Raw genomic sequence first — 17,138 nt, 5'->3', positions numbered from 1 at the left:
CATAAACGACATTGATGATGGTAAGGACAAGGGACAGGTATTATGATAAACAACAATTGAGTGCTATTTGAGTGCAACCAGTGAAATATGACTCCCACATACTATAGAGTGTCTCGATGAGCGAAAGACGTCATAACTTACAAGCAGTAAATCTTATTCTAATCGGAGGAATTTTGCAAAAGGACAATCAGGAAGTCCTTTAGAGTTGATATGCCGTAAACGATGCCAGGTATTTTCCAGTAGGAATTTAAGTATGAATTTAAACTTGCATTACATTTTCTATTCCAATTTTAAAATAATTAATTCAAGCTCAAGCTCACAGTGCCATCGGTACTTCTTATCTAAGTCCAAATTCAATTACAAATTGTGTTGAATGTTCTAGTCCAGTGTGAAAACGAGAACAATTTCCATTCGGCCTGCGCTGTCCTCAATGGTTATGTTAATGTAGAGCTTCTTCCGCTTATCCCGAATAAACCACTTCTACTCAGCCATGCAATCGGCATCCACGATCGAGCATTGTACCAAGTGGTAGAAATAGACATTGCGATCGGCCACCAAAATTATTATCCACTCCAATTACGGAACGAAACCGCATAATTACGTTCCAATCTTGGCTGCGGCCTCCGTCCTATTAGAGATTGAACTGCCACAACAATGCCATCGCTGCCACTGAATGCACGATAGGATGATGATATAGTGCCTTCCTACCTCCCACAGCACCATACAGATGGCAAGGTAGCACAAACGATAGTAGCGAGCGAATAAGCATCCTCGGTTTCATTGAATGGACCGATCATAATAATGATGACAAATTCCTTCGGCTTTTGAGCACACACAACAGGCCGTCGTCCGCTGAATAGCTCTCGCGAAATCGGGACATATTGTATCCAATCCATATACATGAGATGAGATTAAGAGATAATTCAATCGTTATTTAATTGAGCCACGCACGGTGAAATGTGAGCTGAAGCATTCAATTCCCTCCCTTTCGTCCATCTGGTTTGGATTCCGGTAGGACTGTGGTTTACCCTTGATGGCACGCAATTATGGGGAATCCAATAATGAATAATGCGAGTCGCTTCTTCAAGACATGAGTGCCAGTCCACAAATCACTTTGCTGTGACACGCCGCAGAGGACAAACTCCTGACGTAAATGTGGTTGGTTGGAGTAGCAGCGGTAGTAGATAATAGGGGAGGGGGAGATAGTATAGTTCTAGTTCTGAATAGATAGTTCTGAAGAAGTACTTCGGGATTATTACATGATAAAGAATTTATTAGATAAACTGCTTCTCCGGTTTCTGCCAATATTTCATCTATTCTAATTAGTCAAAAATATTACACTTCATTTTATTCCGAGAAAGCTGGACGATTCTTATTCAATTGGTTGGTGAGGCTCAAAAAACGAAATGTTCTTAAAATCGTGATAATCTCTGAATTCGTGTGAAGAGGAGAAAGAGGGGTTTTCGATCGATGTCAACAAAAATTAATTAGAACTGAGGGTCATAAACCAAAAAAAAGACCAGGTTTCCATATGACTGTTGTGTGATGACTAAAGGGAAAAGTATTTCAGTCAAAATTTGGTCAACTCATCATGTACCTAATGGAATTAGAAATATGATCTACCGACCCGTTTGGTTCAATTCCAAAAGACAACTGTTATTCCAACAGCTCCCGGCGAAATAACGATTATTTTATGGGATTTTCCCGACAATATCGTGTTAGCCGTTGTTCGAAGCTATCCGCAGGCCCCAACTCACTTGGCCGGTTGACACTGTCCGAAACAGTGCAGTTGAGTAGTTTAAGTGTATGTGTACAATCGCTTGCATTTTGTTTTTCAATTGACTGTATCAATTCGTGTTTCAAGTGCTTCCATGCATGAAACCCGGTCCTGAACCCGGGTGCCATTGATTCACGGGAAGCTCCAAGCCAGCTGTCGTATGCAGAGATTTGCACAGGATGTGAAATGTGCCGCACGTTCATCGATTGTCAATCGAGTTTTACTCGTACCGGCCGGAATGTACGTACGTGGAAACACTGAGCAATCTTCCTAGCAGGATGGAGTGGAATGTATCCAGTATTTGATGTAGGCTTCATATTCACTGTTGAGACCTAGTTTTGTGCTCGTTGGGGCTTCGCACAGTAGGGGAGAACGATCCAAAATGCACCCTTTAAGCTCTCCGATGTTTTCACCAATATAAACATAATACCGAATACCGAACCATTTCTACGTTAAGATGCAAAATTTACAAAACCAGCTACATTTCTCAACGACCTCCTATTCAAAACAATAAGGTTTTCATGACTTTCTAACGCATTTAAAAAATGTTTTAAAAATAGGCCTGGGGCAAAACGCAGTGGTGTAAAATTACTCAATTTCTTGTAAAATAATGGCGAACGCATGGTTGTTTGTTTTTTTCTTAATGGATTGAACTACAATCATACGGGTGTGTAGGAAAAATCGCAAATCGTTAAATTTGAGGGAATATGATTTTATGAGTGAAGCCATTTTGCCAGGGGTGCATTGGGCACTGTTCTCCCCTATTTGCGAGGTTTTGAAATCATTTTTTTTTTTCATAGTATTTGTAACGATAGTACACATAATACCGCCTCCGCAGCGTTTAAGTCGCCTTTGCTGAAGAGGTTGTTGAATAAACTTCTCGGTTCTCGACAGAAATAAACTCCTCTGAAGACAAGCTCGTTTTTGGTGGAGTTAGCTTCAAGCTACAAACACAGACAATCAGACGTAATACAGATGCAATTCCCATCGTCCATGCTCTAAACGGCAGTTTTAAATTAAACTGATTACTCGTTTCACACCTAGAGGCGTGCGCATCGTTTACCTCTAGATTTGACATCTTACACTAGCGCCTTCTGTTGACATTGTCGTACTAAACAACATTTCGAGCAACATGCACGTAGAGAGGTGGTGATAAAGAATAAAGGTAATAGAGGAAGATTGTCGCTGTCGTCACTGGCGAAACATCTTTTGCTGGCGAAGATAGGGCACTAAATGTCAATGAAGGAGAAATCAGCTCGTATTGACAGATAGGTTCCCGGATAAAAATTTACAGTACCTTGTATGTTTTAAGCCATTAGAATACTATAGATTGTATGGCAAACAATACAATCTTCTGTACACTTATTGTAAATTGTTCACGGTTGAAAAACACATATATTGTACTCACATTAAAACTACATTAAAACCTAATGTCACAAATACATTCATTTATTTAGTTAACATCTAAACAGATAACACTGAATCAACAATTTGACGCCACAATGCACGGTTCGAGGCCGCATCTCTCCATCCTCGGATACGCCCCACGCTCGCCAAGTCGTTCTGCACCTGGTCTGCCCATCTCGCTCGCTGCGCTCCACGCCGTCTCGTACCTGCCGGATCGGAAGCGAACACCATCTTTGCAGGGTTGCTGTCCGGCATTCTTGCAACATGTCCTGCCCATCGTACCCTTCCGGCTTTAGCTACCTTCTGGATACTGGGTTCGCCGTAGAGTTGGGCGAGCTCATGGTTCATTCTTCGCCGCCACACACCGTCTTCTTGCACACCGCCAAAGATGGTCCTAAGCACCCGTCTCTCGAATACTCCGAGTGCTTGCAAGTCCTCCTCGAGCATTGTCCATGTTTCATGTCCGTAGAGGACAACCGGTCTTATTAACGTCTTGTACATGACACATTTGGTGCGGTGGCGAATCTTTTCGACCGCAGTTTCTTCTGGAGCCCGTAGTAGGCCCGACTTCCACAGATGATGCGCCTTCGTATTTCACGACTAACGTTGTTGTCAGCCGTTAGCAAGGATCCGAGGTAGACGAATTCCTCGACCACCTCGAAGGTATCCCCGTCTATCGTAACACTGCTTCCCAGGCGGGCCCTGTCGCGCTCGGTTCCACCCACAAGCATGTACTTTGTCTTTGACGCATTCACCACCAGTCCAACTTTTGTTGCTTCACGTTTCAGGCGGGTGTACAGTTCTGCCACCTTTGCAAATGTTCGGCCGACAATGTCCATGTCATCCGCGAAGCAAATAAATTGACTGGATCTGTTGAAAATCGTACCCCGGCTATTACACCCGGCTCTCCGCATAACACCTTCTAGCGCAATGTTGAACAACAGGCACGAAAGTCCATCACCTTGTCTTAGTCCCCGGCGCGATTCGAACGAACTGGAGTGTTCGCCCGAAATCTTCACACAGTTTTGCACACCATCTACCGTTGCTTTGATCAGTCTGGTAAGCTTCCCAGGGAAGCTGTTTTCGTCCATAATTTTCCATAGCTCTACGCGGTCTATACTGTCGTATGCCGCCTTGAAATCAACGAACAGATGGTGCGTTGGGACCTGGTATTCACGGCATTTTTGAAGGATTTGCCGTACAGTAAAGATCTGGTCCGTTGTCGAGCGGCCGTCAACGAAGCCGGCTTGATAACTTCCCACGAACTCGTTCACTAATGGTGACAGACGACGGAAGATGATCTGCGATATCACTTTGTAGGCGGCATTAAGGATGGTGATCGCTCGAAAGTTCTCACACTCCAGTTTGTCGCCTTTCTTGTAGATGGGGCATATAACCCCTTCCTTCCACTCCTCCGGTAGCTGTTCGGTTTCCCAGATTCTGACTATCAGTTTGTGCAGGCAAGTGGCCAGCTTTTCCGGGCCCATCTTGATGAGCTCAGCTCCGATACCATCCTTACCAGCGGCTTTGTTGGTCTTTAGCTGTTGAGTGGCATCCTTAACTTCTCTCAAGGTGGGGGCTGGTTGGCTTCCATCGTCCGCTGAACTGACGTAGTCATCTCCTCCGCTGCCTTGACTTTCACTGCCTGTACTCTCAGCGCCATTTGAAGGTTCCTCGCAGCATTTTCCACCTGTCGATCACCACACGTTCGTCCGTCAATATGCTCCCATCCTTATCCCGGCACATTTCGGCTCGCGGCACGAAGCCTTTGCTGGATGCGTCGAGCTTCTGATAGAACTTGCGTATTTCTTGAGAACAGCACAGCTGGTCCATCTCCTCACACTCCGCTTCTTCCAGGGAACGTTTTTTCTCCTGCAAAAGGCGGGTCTGCTGTCCCCTCTCCCGTCTATAATGTTCCAAGTTCTGCCGGGTACCTGCTGCAGCGCGACCCCCCGCGCTGCGTCTTTCTCCTCCAGAATCTGTCTGCACTCTTCGTCGAACCAATCCTTCCGTCGACTTCGTCCCACATACCCGACGTTGTTCTCCGCTGCGTCGTTAACGGCTGCTTTGACTGTATTCCAGCAGTCCTCAAGAGGGGCCTCATCGAGCTCACCCTCTTCCGGCAACGCTGCCTCGAGATGCTGCGCGTATGCAGTGGCGACATCAGGTTGCTTCAGTCGCTCTAGGTCGTACCGCGGCGGTCGTCGGTACCGAACATTGTTGATGACGGATAGTTTTGGGCGCAGTTTAACCATCACCAGATAGTGGTCAGAGTCGATGTTAGCGCCACGATATGTCCTGACGTCGATAATGTCGGAGAAGTGCCGTCCATCAATCAGAACGTGGTCGATTTGTGATTCTGTCTGCAGTGGTGATCTCCAGGTGTACCGATACGGGAGGCTGTGTTGGAAGTAGGTGCTGCGAATGGCCATATTCTTGGAGGCGGCGAAATCAATTAGTCGTAGGCCGTTTTCGTTCGTCAGCCGGTGAGCGCTGAACTTCCCAATAGTCGGTCTAAACTCCTCCTCTTGGCCAACCTGAGCGTTCAAATCTCCTATGATGATTTTGACGTCGTGGCTTGGGCAGCTGTCGTACTCACGTTCCAGCTGCGCGTAGAATGCGTCCTTATCATCATCAGTGCTTCCGGAGTGTGGGCTATGGACGTTGATAATGCTGAAGTTGAAGAACCGGCCTTTGATCCTCAACCTGCACATTCTTTCATTGATCGGCCACCACCCGATCACGCGCCTTTGCATATCGCCCATCACTATGAAAGCTGTTCCCAGCTCGTGTGTGTTGCCGCAGCTCTGGTAGATGGTATGATTACCTCTAAACGTTCGCACCATTGATCCCTTCCAACAAACCTCCTGCAGCGCTACGATGCCGAATCCACGGTCCTTGAGCACATCGGTGTGGTGATCTACCACTACATTGTCTCAAAGCATCTACCCGTCAAGGTAGATCAGGACAATGAAAACCAGGCAGCTCATCGATAGGTAAATAATTATGAATATTTACCTCTCGATAGTTACCTGATCATGTATATATATAGTATGTAAGTAGATAATAAAATTAGAGTTAAGGTAGAGCTTGTTCTTCTCTCCACCGACAATATCACATTCCCTAGGAGCTGGAGATGGCTGAGGCCACTCCAGAGAGGACGCGGCTTCGCTTCATCGGCGAGTATGCGTGTGCTCCCGATGAAGTTGAGAGATTTGCAGTTCCATGAACCGAGTTTCCAATCGCTAGTCCCTTTTCGTCGCAGTGGTCTTCGCCGATGGTTCCGGTCCGTACTCTCTTGTTGATTGTTCGTTGCTTATGATTTTTAAAGGCTGGCTTGCAGGGCCTGACACCAAACCCCCTAAATTTCCGGAGGACCATTCCTCCTTATTTCCGGTGGACCATGGTGCACAGTTTGACTTAGAGTCCCTCGCTGGCACTCGGACGATGATCAGCCGCCCCTAACATGGAGAACAGACGCTGTTGTGAGCCGATCCTGACATGGAGAACAGACGCTCAATAAGATTTGTACCTCCGGAGAGGAGCAAACCCCCCCTTCCCTGTCAGCATACGACCATAGTTCCCACCGGGGTTGGTTACCCGATCTTCCCTAAGGTTGCTCGTATCCCGGCCAGCACCGCGGGGAGGTAGGGATAGGAGTTGCTGGGTAAGAGGCTAAGGACCGCGAGATGGGGTCTATTTTATTCCTTCAGGTACGCGAAGTACCAATGGTACGCTTTACCCAGCATTTGCCGTACATTCTTTATTATTTTTATTGTTCGCAAGAATTAACAAAAAACTGATCAATTTTCAAAATTATTCTATTTCTTTGATTAGAAAATCATCTTTGAAGTTAATAGTAATATGATTTTGAAATATTCATTATATTGAAGCAACAATTGAAAACCATAAAATAACAATAACTTTCATTGTTTAGTAGAAAGTTATTAATTTAAATTTTTCATGTAATATTTAATATCACAGATCATAAAATGTTTGTATTATTATAACAATGGAAATAAAAAAATCCAAAATTTCAATTAAAATTTTTACTCGAAGGAAACTAGTGTGTAATGCTTTGTTTTTCAGTTGGTGAAAAATCGAAAGAAAACAAACATGCAGGACGCTTCCTTTTTGCTGCTTTCCGTTCCGTTGGAGGATTCTGCTAGGGGATTTATTGGATTTAGGATCGATCAATGACCGCTTTTCCGTGTATTGAAGGTAAGTATTTTGTAATGTTGTCATATAGCACCGGAAGATATCGAATCATTCCTCTTTAGGGAAAAATCTTTCATGGACCTTCCGGGGGCTACTTGATTTTTTTCCACTGAAGCAACTGGGTCCGTTTTAGTTAACTTTTTGTTTTGTTTCATTTCAGATTTAAGCTTACTGAAAACTGCAGCCTGCCTTAGTATGCATCTCATTGATATATGGTTATAAACAGCAGGTTCCAGAATTCGTCCATAATGGTAAGTAATGTTTTGAGTCCTATCATTTATTATTCTACCCTTTTATGGAGAATGGAACTTATCTCAGTCTTCACAGGCACTCAGCAGAAGCAGAACATCTTCATTGGAATTGACCGAATTTTAGCAGCTCATCCTGCATCCCCTTGCCAGTTATCGAGTCGGGCTTCCGGGACAACAGAAAGCTAATGGAAAAACAACCGATATTCATAGTCATAGTAAGAAAAGATTTTATTATTCTAAATCCAGTCAAAAACCGACTACGGAAGTTGGTTTTCACGGTTTTCACACGCAATTCGTACGAATTACTTTAGGAATAGTGTGGTTAGTCTTTTTTTCGTTGAGCGCTATGCAGTGTACCGCAGGACGTTCAATTTATCGTACGAATTGTGAGAAAAAATAACTTCGGTAGTCGAGGATTCAGGATTACCGTTGAATTGAGTGTACATACAATCAATATCTCTACTTCAATAGTAACAAATATTTTCTTTTTCTTTAACAGAACCAGGTGTTAACCTATGAAACTTTTTACCACGCAGAAAATAGGAAAGAGCAAGTGGAAATATACGACAGCATGCCAACCGCAACGCATTCCCGATGTTTGATATCTGCGCCAAAGATTACAGTATAATAGCGCATAATAGTGAAATCATTTCGACGTTAGCGCTTGAAGATTTTATATAGTAGATATGAGGAGTGAACCGCCGACATTGTCTCAAGAGGTCCGTGATATTCCGATCAGGATTCAACATACAAGCAGAAAATAAGAAATAACCATTTTATTGTTCCGACTGGGATTATCCATAACCAAACCCGCCATAAGAAATTTTAAAATAATAATAAAATAAATAGTAAAAAAAATAATTATATTGTATTTCTATTGTAATATTGCAGAGATTTTTATTCTAAATCCTATTGTACTTCCATGGTAAAACAATAAAAAAGGAAATGAAAACATTTACAACACATTGTTTTCTATTGTTTCATCCATAGAAATCATTCCATAGAAGAACCGTAAATTCAATTGTTTTGCTCTGAATTTTGTATGGAAAATTTTCGATTTTTTTATTGTAAAGATACATAACAACCCCTATTTTTTATTGTAAAAGTCCAATTTACAATTCGTTTTATCGTGCAAAACCATACGTTCTAATGTAATTTTATTGTAACATATCCTATACATTCAGTGGTAATTATTATGTAATAAATGGTGCTGTACCAGTAAAATTTATAGTTCTTCAATGGTAATTTTTATCCGGGTACCTAACATGTTTGGGAACGATAACAAAGGGAACCGCAGCGACAATCGTCCTCTATAGTTTATTACCTCTATTTGATAAAGTAACCCAAGCAGCACAAATTGTTACACTACTGAACATTTCACTGTGTTGCCACTATTCGGAAAGAAACAATCTTTACGTATGTGCCATCAAATATAACTCTCTTGCAATCTAAAAAGCGCAAGAGGTGAAGCCTACGGAAACATCCTTCGATTGCAGTAGAAGTGCAATAATGTTGCAAAATACTACAGCGGAAAAAACATAAAAATATAAAACTGGATTCGATTTATGGATCTTGTGATTGATAGTCCTTCACTCTGCCACAGCACCATTCAACACTTCGAAAGGACTGCATGTTGACTCACCATAAAAACCATACGATTATGAAGTTTTGTACTCGGGTTTTCTGTTACTTGATTGCACCATCACAGGAAAAAATAGTAAGTTGTCAAAACGTTAAACGATGCTAAATTAAACATGAAGACACATTCAACTTATCTGCAACTTAATTTAAACAAACAATTAAATTTTGAAAGACGCATTGAAGTTACATGATAAAAAATATGCAACCTTATGATTTTGTTTCGTGTTTGCAACATGAAGTGCAGTATTCTTTGTTTGTTTGTTTTCAAATGTCAAACGCATACTGTATTGCAATGTCAATGAAACATTGATCACAATTCGAACGTTTTTGACATCTTGATGCAACTTTTTCGTGCTTTGATGTTTTTCCAATGCCTTTAATGCAACTGAATAGAAACAAGGTGCTTTTAGGAAGATGTTGCGTGTGCTACTTGGAAACTGGCCATGGATTTTTCAGCACTTTTTTTCTCTATTGGTTACGTCTGTTTGTCTTTGCTACAAATATATTGTAAACAAAGATTCAAACGTCGATTTGACGAAGCTAACAGATAGCTGAAGCCTTCACCTACGTATTGATAGGGTTGGTTTGCGTGGGAGTGCTAGCAGATTCGTTCAGATTGAATCTTTGATTAATTATTTTAGAGCGTCTTAGGGGAAATGCTACAAGGTTAAAAGACTATTATTCTTCCATTTACTTCCACTATTAACTTTTTTATGTATCAACAAGCAGATACGCATTTCGTTTCCTACTTGGAAACTTCTTCAGTCGATAACAAACACTGAAGAAGTTTCCAAGTAGGAAACGAAATGCGTATCTGCTTGTTGATACATAAAAAAGTTAATAGTGGAAGTAAATGGAAGAATAATAGTCTTTTAACCATTGAATCTTTGTTTACAAAAGCAGATAAGTCGTTTTGAAAATTTGGTTTTGATTTGTTATTTACAATTAATGTAAAGGTTAGCTTACAATTTCAATTTCTTTCGTCTGTTCTCCGTCTATTGTAACAATTTTTTCTTCAATGGTTAAATTTATTTTTAGGACAAATTGGATAGAAACATAATTATACTTTGAGGAATAAATTTAACGTTTTCAACTGGTATTGTGTGGTTTTGTGTCATGTAGGTGTTTTGCTTAGGGCACAGACTCAATTGTGCTAATGGTCAAGGTATAACACTCTCCAATACCGCCTACAAGGTAATCTCTCGAATTCTAGACCAACATTTGAAACGGGCGTAACAGTCAAAATTTATTCCTTCTGGTTCTTCGTCTACATATACAGCTATATACGTAGACGAAGAACTAGAAGGAATAAATTTTGGCTGTTACGCCCTTTTCAAATGTTGGTATAGAATTATGTTTGGCAGACTGCGTCCGTTTGCTGAGAACTTCTTCGGCGAATATCAAAGCGGTTTTCAAGAAGGACTGTCAACAACGGACAAGAACTTTACTCTACGACAAATCCTTGATAAATTCCGGGACTCATCATCTGTTTGTAGATTTCAAGGCAGCGGACGATTCAGTGATAAGAACCAAACTGTGTATATAAAACATGGAACATGGCTTTCCGGCAAAGCTTATTGTAGTTATTACGATCGACCATCCGTTTATTTGAAACATGCTTGTATACCTATTGCTCTGAGTGCAAGAATATCCACAACGCATAACACAGCTCTACAAAGTCCACTGCTTGAGAGCATTCAATTTTGAAAAGTTAAGAATGGAAGCACATATGTACATTGATGAACAGATTTAATATTGCGACGTAAGTCATCTTCCACCTGATCGATCCACCTTGCCCGCTGCGCACCTGTCCTTCTTATGCCCGTCGGATCGTTGTCGTTTCACCGGATTGTTGTCCGACATTCTGGCTACGTGCCCGGCCCACCGCAGTCGTCCGATTTTCGCGGTGTGAACGATGGATGGTACTCCTAGCAGCTGATGCAACTCGTGGTTCATTCGCCTCCTCCACGTACCGTCCGCCATCTGCACCCCACCATAGATGGTACGCTGCATTTTCCTTTCAAAAACTCCCAGTGCGCGTTGGTCCTCCACGAGCATCGTCCAGGTCTCGTGTCCGTAGAGGACTACCGGTCTAATGAGCGTTTTGTAGATTGTCAGTTTGGTACGGCGGCGAACTCTATTCGATCGGAGCGTCTTGCGGAGTCCAAAGTAAGTACGATTTCCAGCCACTATGCGTCTCCGAATTTCTCTGCTGGTATCATTTTCGGCAGTCACCAGTGAGCCCAAGTACACAAATTCTTCTACCACCTCGATTTCGTCACCACCGATTACCACTCGCGGTGGGTGGCTAACATTGTCTTCTCTTGAGCCTCTTCCTATCATGTACTTTGTCTTCAACGTGCTGATGACTAGTCCGATCCGCTTGGCTTCCCTCTTCAGTCTGATGCAGGCTTCCTCCATCTTCGTGCCAAGTTACGTGCCGTAATATCTATGTCGTCGGCGAAGCCAAATAGCTGGACGGACTTATTGAAAATTGTATCACTCGTGTTAATCCCTGCTCTTCGTATTACCCCTTCCATGTCGAATGTCGAATGTCGAATAGCAAACACGAAAGACCATGCCCCTGAGAATGTCCCTGAACCTCGAACTACTACCGTGTTTTAATAGCTCTCCTGATAGTTGGTCAACCCCAGGGGCTTTGTTGTTCTTCAGCCGGCCAATCTCCTCCTGGATTTCCTGGAGATCCGGAGCCGGTAAAATTATGCCCTGCGCGCGTTCTCCCAGGTCAATCATCATACCGCCATCTTCGTCTGCCACATCGCCATTCAGGTGTTCTTCGTAGTGCTGCCGCCACCTTTGGATCATCTCACGCTCGTTCGTAAGAACCCTAGTAGCACACTTCAGTACGATTTGGTTGCAGCAACTCCAATGTGACTTGATTTGGTCGCATATGAGTCACAGTGACTAATATGTGACAAGTGTGCTACTCGGGAAGGTTCCCGTTTATGTCGTTACACATATCAGGCTGTGGCACGTGGCCCTTACGTGAATGGTTTAATTTCTCATAGAACTTTCGTGTGTTATTAGCGCGGTACAGTTGCTCCGTCTCTTCACGCTCTCGATCTTCCTGCTGGCGCTTTTTCCTCCGGAAAATCGAGTTTTGTCTGTTCCGCGCCTGTTTATATCGTGCCTCGTTCGCCCTCGTGCGGTGTTGCAGCATTCTCGCCCATGCTGCATTCTTCTCTTCTACCAACTGCTCACATTAGCCGTCATACCAGTCGTTTCTCTGATCCGGGGGCACCGTGCCAAGTGCAGCGGTTGCGGTGCTACCAATAGCGGATCGAATATCTCTCCAGCTATCTTCAAGAGACGCTGCGCCTAGCTGCTCTTCCGTTGGGAGTGCCACTTCCAGCTGCTGCGCGTTTTCTTGGGCTAGTCTAACATCTTGTAGCCGCCCAATGTAAAGCCGCGGCGTCCGACTTCGACGCGTGTTGTACACCGTCGAGAGTTTTGAGCGCAGGCGTACTGCAACGAGGTAGTGATCGGATTCAATATTCGCACTGCGGTAAGTGCGGACGTTCGTGATGTCGGAGAAGAATTTACCGTCGATTAGAACGTGGTCTTTGGTTTTCCGTTTCTTGGTTAGGTGATCTCCATGTGGCCTTGTGGATATTTTTGCGGGGAAAGAAGGGGCTTCGGACAACCATTCCGCGGGAAGCTGCGAAGTTTATGCATCGTTGGCCGTTATCATTCGATACGGTGTGCAAACCATCCGGTCCGATGACCGGTCTATACATTTCCTCCCTTCCTATTGTAGCGTTCATGACACCGATGACGATTTTGACGTCCCGCAGTGGGCATCTATCGTATGTCTGCTCCAGCTGTGCGTAGAACGCTTCTTTCTCGTCGTCGGGTCTCCCGTCGTGTGGGCAGTGCACGTTGATGATGCTATAGTTGAAGAAACGGCCTTTGATCCTCAGCTTGCACAACCTTTCGTTGATTGACTGCCACCCAATCACACGATGGCGCATCTTACCCAGCACTATGAAGCCGGTTCCCAGGTCGTTGGTGGTACCACATCTTTAGTAGAAGGTAGCCGCTCGATGCCCGCTTTTCCACACTTTCTGTCCTGTCCAGCAAATCTCCTGCAACGCCACGACGTCGAAGTTGCGGGGATGTAATTCATCGTAGATCATCCTGTCGCAACCTGCGAAACCTAGCGACTTGCAGTTCCATGTTCCAAGCTTCCAATCGTGATCCTTTATTCGTCGCCTAGGTCTTTGCTGATTATATCGAATCGCATTATCTCTTATATTGTTCATAATTATTGGTTTTCCAGGCGGCTTATTGGGCCTGCGCAAACCTCCTGTCTCGTCTGAGGGCCGTCGTGTCAGGGCTGTTTAGCATCCCACCGGGGCTGTCAGGGCTGTTTAACATCCCACCGCTTTGAGCGGCACACGGTCGCTTTGATGGGGCCTACTTGCGGATACATGCAGCTTTTTATAGGAATTTAACAGGGCCCACTGTTAAACCCCACCACATCCTAGGCAAGCCCCACAACTCGCAAATGGCCTGGGGAGGGTTCGTCAAGCCCTTGGACATAATCCCTGCTTCCCAAATGTATGAATGTGACGACCTTAGACGGACGTAGTACAGAAGCTTGAGAAAGCGAAAATGTGCATGGCCGATCTATTGTCTATTGACGATGTTGAGATCGAACGGTTGCGTTTCTTCGATTCGTATTCGCGACACTTATTAGACTGATTCTCGCAACACTGGATCGCCTCTAGACGAACCCAAGCACGCGGGATTTCCACATAAGGCTGAATCACATAAAGTTGAAAAACCGAAAGGCTGAAAAATCGTTAGAAACCAATTTCAATTGAAGAATTCACATTTGACGTTAATAGGGGCACAAACTAAAATGAACCGAAACCTTCTTGCGACTACTTTTAGTCTTTCAATTTTTATATTGAATTCTCATTTTGGTGCTAGCATAGATAGGAAGAAGACTTTATTGTTCTTGGTTTTTGATTCTTGCCAAGTTTACTGCCTTATTTTTATCCTCTCTCTTCATTCATCTTCTTCCTTCCTCATTCTTCCTTCTTTCTTCCCACTTCCTTTTCTCATTTTTCTTCTTCTTTCTGTTTTTCCTTTTTTTTCTTCTTTGTTTTTTTATTTCTTTTTCCTTTTTTCTTCTTCAACCTTTCCTTTTTTACTTCATTCTTAGCTCTACCTTCTTTTTTCTTAGTTCTTCCTCCATAGTTCTTTATTTTTTTTCCTCCTTCCTTGTGCTTATTTCCTTCTTCTGCCTCCCTTATATCTTCTTCCTTTTTCCTTCTTTCATCTGTTTTACTTCATTTCTCTGTATTCTTCTTCCTTGATTTTTCTTTGTTCTTCTTCCTTTTCCTTGTTTTTTTCTTCCTTATTTTTTTCCTTCTACCTTTTTCCTTTCTACCTTCTTTCTTCTACCATCTTCTTGTTCCTTTTCTCTATTTATCTATTCCTTCTACCTTCGTCATTATTCGTTTTTCGTTCTCTTTCTTCCTTCTTTCGTCATTTTCCTTCCTTTCCTCCTTGTTGTTTGTCCTTTGTTCCTTCATTTTCCTCCTTTTTTCCCTCTTCTTTAATTCTTGTTCTTTTTTCTCTTCTTTATTCATTCTTCCATCTTTCTGCTTCTTTCGGTCTTCCTTGTTTCTTCTTTCTTCATTATTCCTTCTTCAATTTTTTTCTTACTATTCTTCCATCTCCCGTCTTTTTTCTGCTTTTTTCCAACTTCTTTCTTCTTCCTTTTTCTATTTTCCCTCTTCTTCCTTCTTCTCTGTGCATTCCGTTTTCTTTATTCTTTTTTTTTTTTTTTAACTAATTTTATTTGCTAATTATCTAATACATGCATTCATCTCTTAGACTAGGTGTTCCGTGTTTTCTTAACACTATCATCCTTATTTGCTATGTTATATTTTTAGTTATTATCAAGGAATGTAAAATAACAACATTGCCAATGACAACAACATTATCCTCTCTTGTAAATGTTGGGACAAAATCAACTCGCAATAAGCGTTTGTCCCAAACTGCAACAGAATAGGACAATGATCGCCTGCCACGCATTTTGAGAAGTAGTCGGTTTCCGATGATGTTTTTGGTTAAATTAGTATCAGTTATCATAGATTAGACATACACTTAACCATCTGTTGACATGATTTGCGTTTTTCTCCTAAAATAAACAAGTTATCGCAGTTTGAAAAGTTCACAACAATTACCTCTCCATGGTTGTTGCAAATAAAATGGAACGCAACAATGTCTTTATCCTCTGCAGATGGGGACAAAGAGTTATCGCTATTCTCTTTTGTCGCTTGTTTTTTGCATTTTTCAGCGACAATTACATTCCTTGGTTATTATTAATACATTTCAATTGCCTCTGGCAGTTAGAATTTTTCCTCTGGTTGAATTAAACCATGTAGGAATTACAATGTTTTCTACTTAAACTAAACTTAACCTAATTTATACTAAGGGTACAAGGAGCTAATCGTTGCAATAGAAGATTGCAACGATTTTTGTCTAAAATTGGAAATTATTTTGTTGGACATTTGTTGCAATGTCTCAATATTAGAAATTCTATGAAGTTCATTGATACTATACCACGGAGGCAACTTCAGAATCATTTTCAGAATTTTATGTTGAATCCTCTGAAGTGCCTTCTTTCTGGTATTGCAGCAACTAGTCCATATTGGCACAGCATACAACATGGCAGGTCTAAAAATTTGTTTGTAAATCAAAAGTTTGTTCTTAAGACAAAGTTTTGATTTTCTGTTTATAAGTGGATTGGATATAGACACTTAATATATTTGTTACATTTGGCTTGAAGGCCTTCAATGTGATTTTTAAAAGTTAATTTTTGATCTAGCAGAAGTCCTGAATATTTAGCTTCGCTAGACCAATTAATTGGAACCCCATTCATAGTGACAATATGTCTGCTAGAAGGTTTCAAATAAGAAGCTCTCGGCTTATGTGGGAAAATGATAAGCTGAGTTATGGAAGCATTCGGGGAAATTTTCCATTTTTGCAAGTAAGTGGAAAAAATATCCAAACTTTTTTGCAATCTACTACAAATGACACGAAGGCTTCGCCCTTTGGCTGAAAGGCCCGTGTCATCTGCAAACAAAGATTTTTGACACCCTCGGTGGTAAATCAGGTAAGTCAGAAGTAAAAATGTTTTACAAAATGGGCCCCAGTATGCTGCCTTGGGGAACACCAGCCCTTACAGGTAATCTATCAGATTTAGAATTCTGATAGTTTACCTGCAGTGAGCGATCTGATAAATAATTTTGGATCAGTTTAATAATGTACAGAGGAAAATTAAAATTCATCAATTTTACAATCAAACCTTCATGCCAAACACTGTCAAATGCTTTCTCTATATCAAGAAGAGCAACTCCAGTCGAATATCCTTCAGATTTGTTGAGCCGAATAAAGTTCGTAACTCTTAATAACTGATGAGTGGTTGAATGCCCATGGCGAAAACCAAATTGCTCATCAGCAAAAATAGAATTATCATTAATATGAACCATCATTCTATTAAAAATAATCTTTTCAAACAGTTTGAAGAGAGCAAACTGATTGAGCGATAACTAGAAGCCTCAGCTGGATTTTTATCCGGCTTCAAAATAAGAACAACTTTGGCGTTTTTCCATTTATTTGGAAAGTATGCCAATTGAGAACATTTGTTAAATAAATTAACCAAAAAGGATAAAGAGCTCTCAGGAAGTTTTTTGATAAGTATGTAGAAAATACCATCATCACCCGGGGCTTTCATATTTTTAAAATTTCTAGTAATAGATCTCACTTCATCCAAATTAGTTCCCAACGAAGGGTCAAAAACATTA

At 42.0% G+C, this 17,138-nt stretch overlaps 1 long non-coding RNA gene across 2 annotated transcripts; it reads left to right on the top strand.

The window, feature by feature from the left end:
- The first annotated feature begins 7,277 nt into the window (after positions 1 to 7,277).
- Positions 7,278 to 8,600, top strand: LOC134204665 (uncharacterized). 2 transcript variants are annotated; one of them, XR_009977928.1, is made up of 4 exons: positions 7,278 to 7,405; positions 7,563 to 7,653; positions 7,730 to 7,868; positions 8,153 to 8,600. It is a non-coding gene; the product is annotated as an uncharacterized LOC134204665 (long non-coding RNA). The 2 variants fall into 2 exon arrangements; XR_009977929.1 differs by having other exon boundaries at positions 7,721 to 7,868.
- The last annotated feature ends 8,538 nt before the right edge of the window (positions 8,601 to 17,138 follow it).

This window comes from Armigeres subalbatus, unplaced genomic scaffold, assembly GCF_024139115.2.
Source record: "Armigeres subalbatus isolate Guangzhou_Male unplaced genomic scaffold, GZ_Asu_2 Contig813, whole genome shotgun sequence".
Taxonomy (NCBI): domain Eukaryota; kingdom Metazoa; phylum Arthropoda; class Insecta; order Diptera; family Culicidae; genus Armigeres; species Armigeres subalbatus.
The sequence above is the reverse complement of the archived record's forward strand: the minus strand, read 5'-3'. Positions and strand labels throughout refer to the sequence as shown.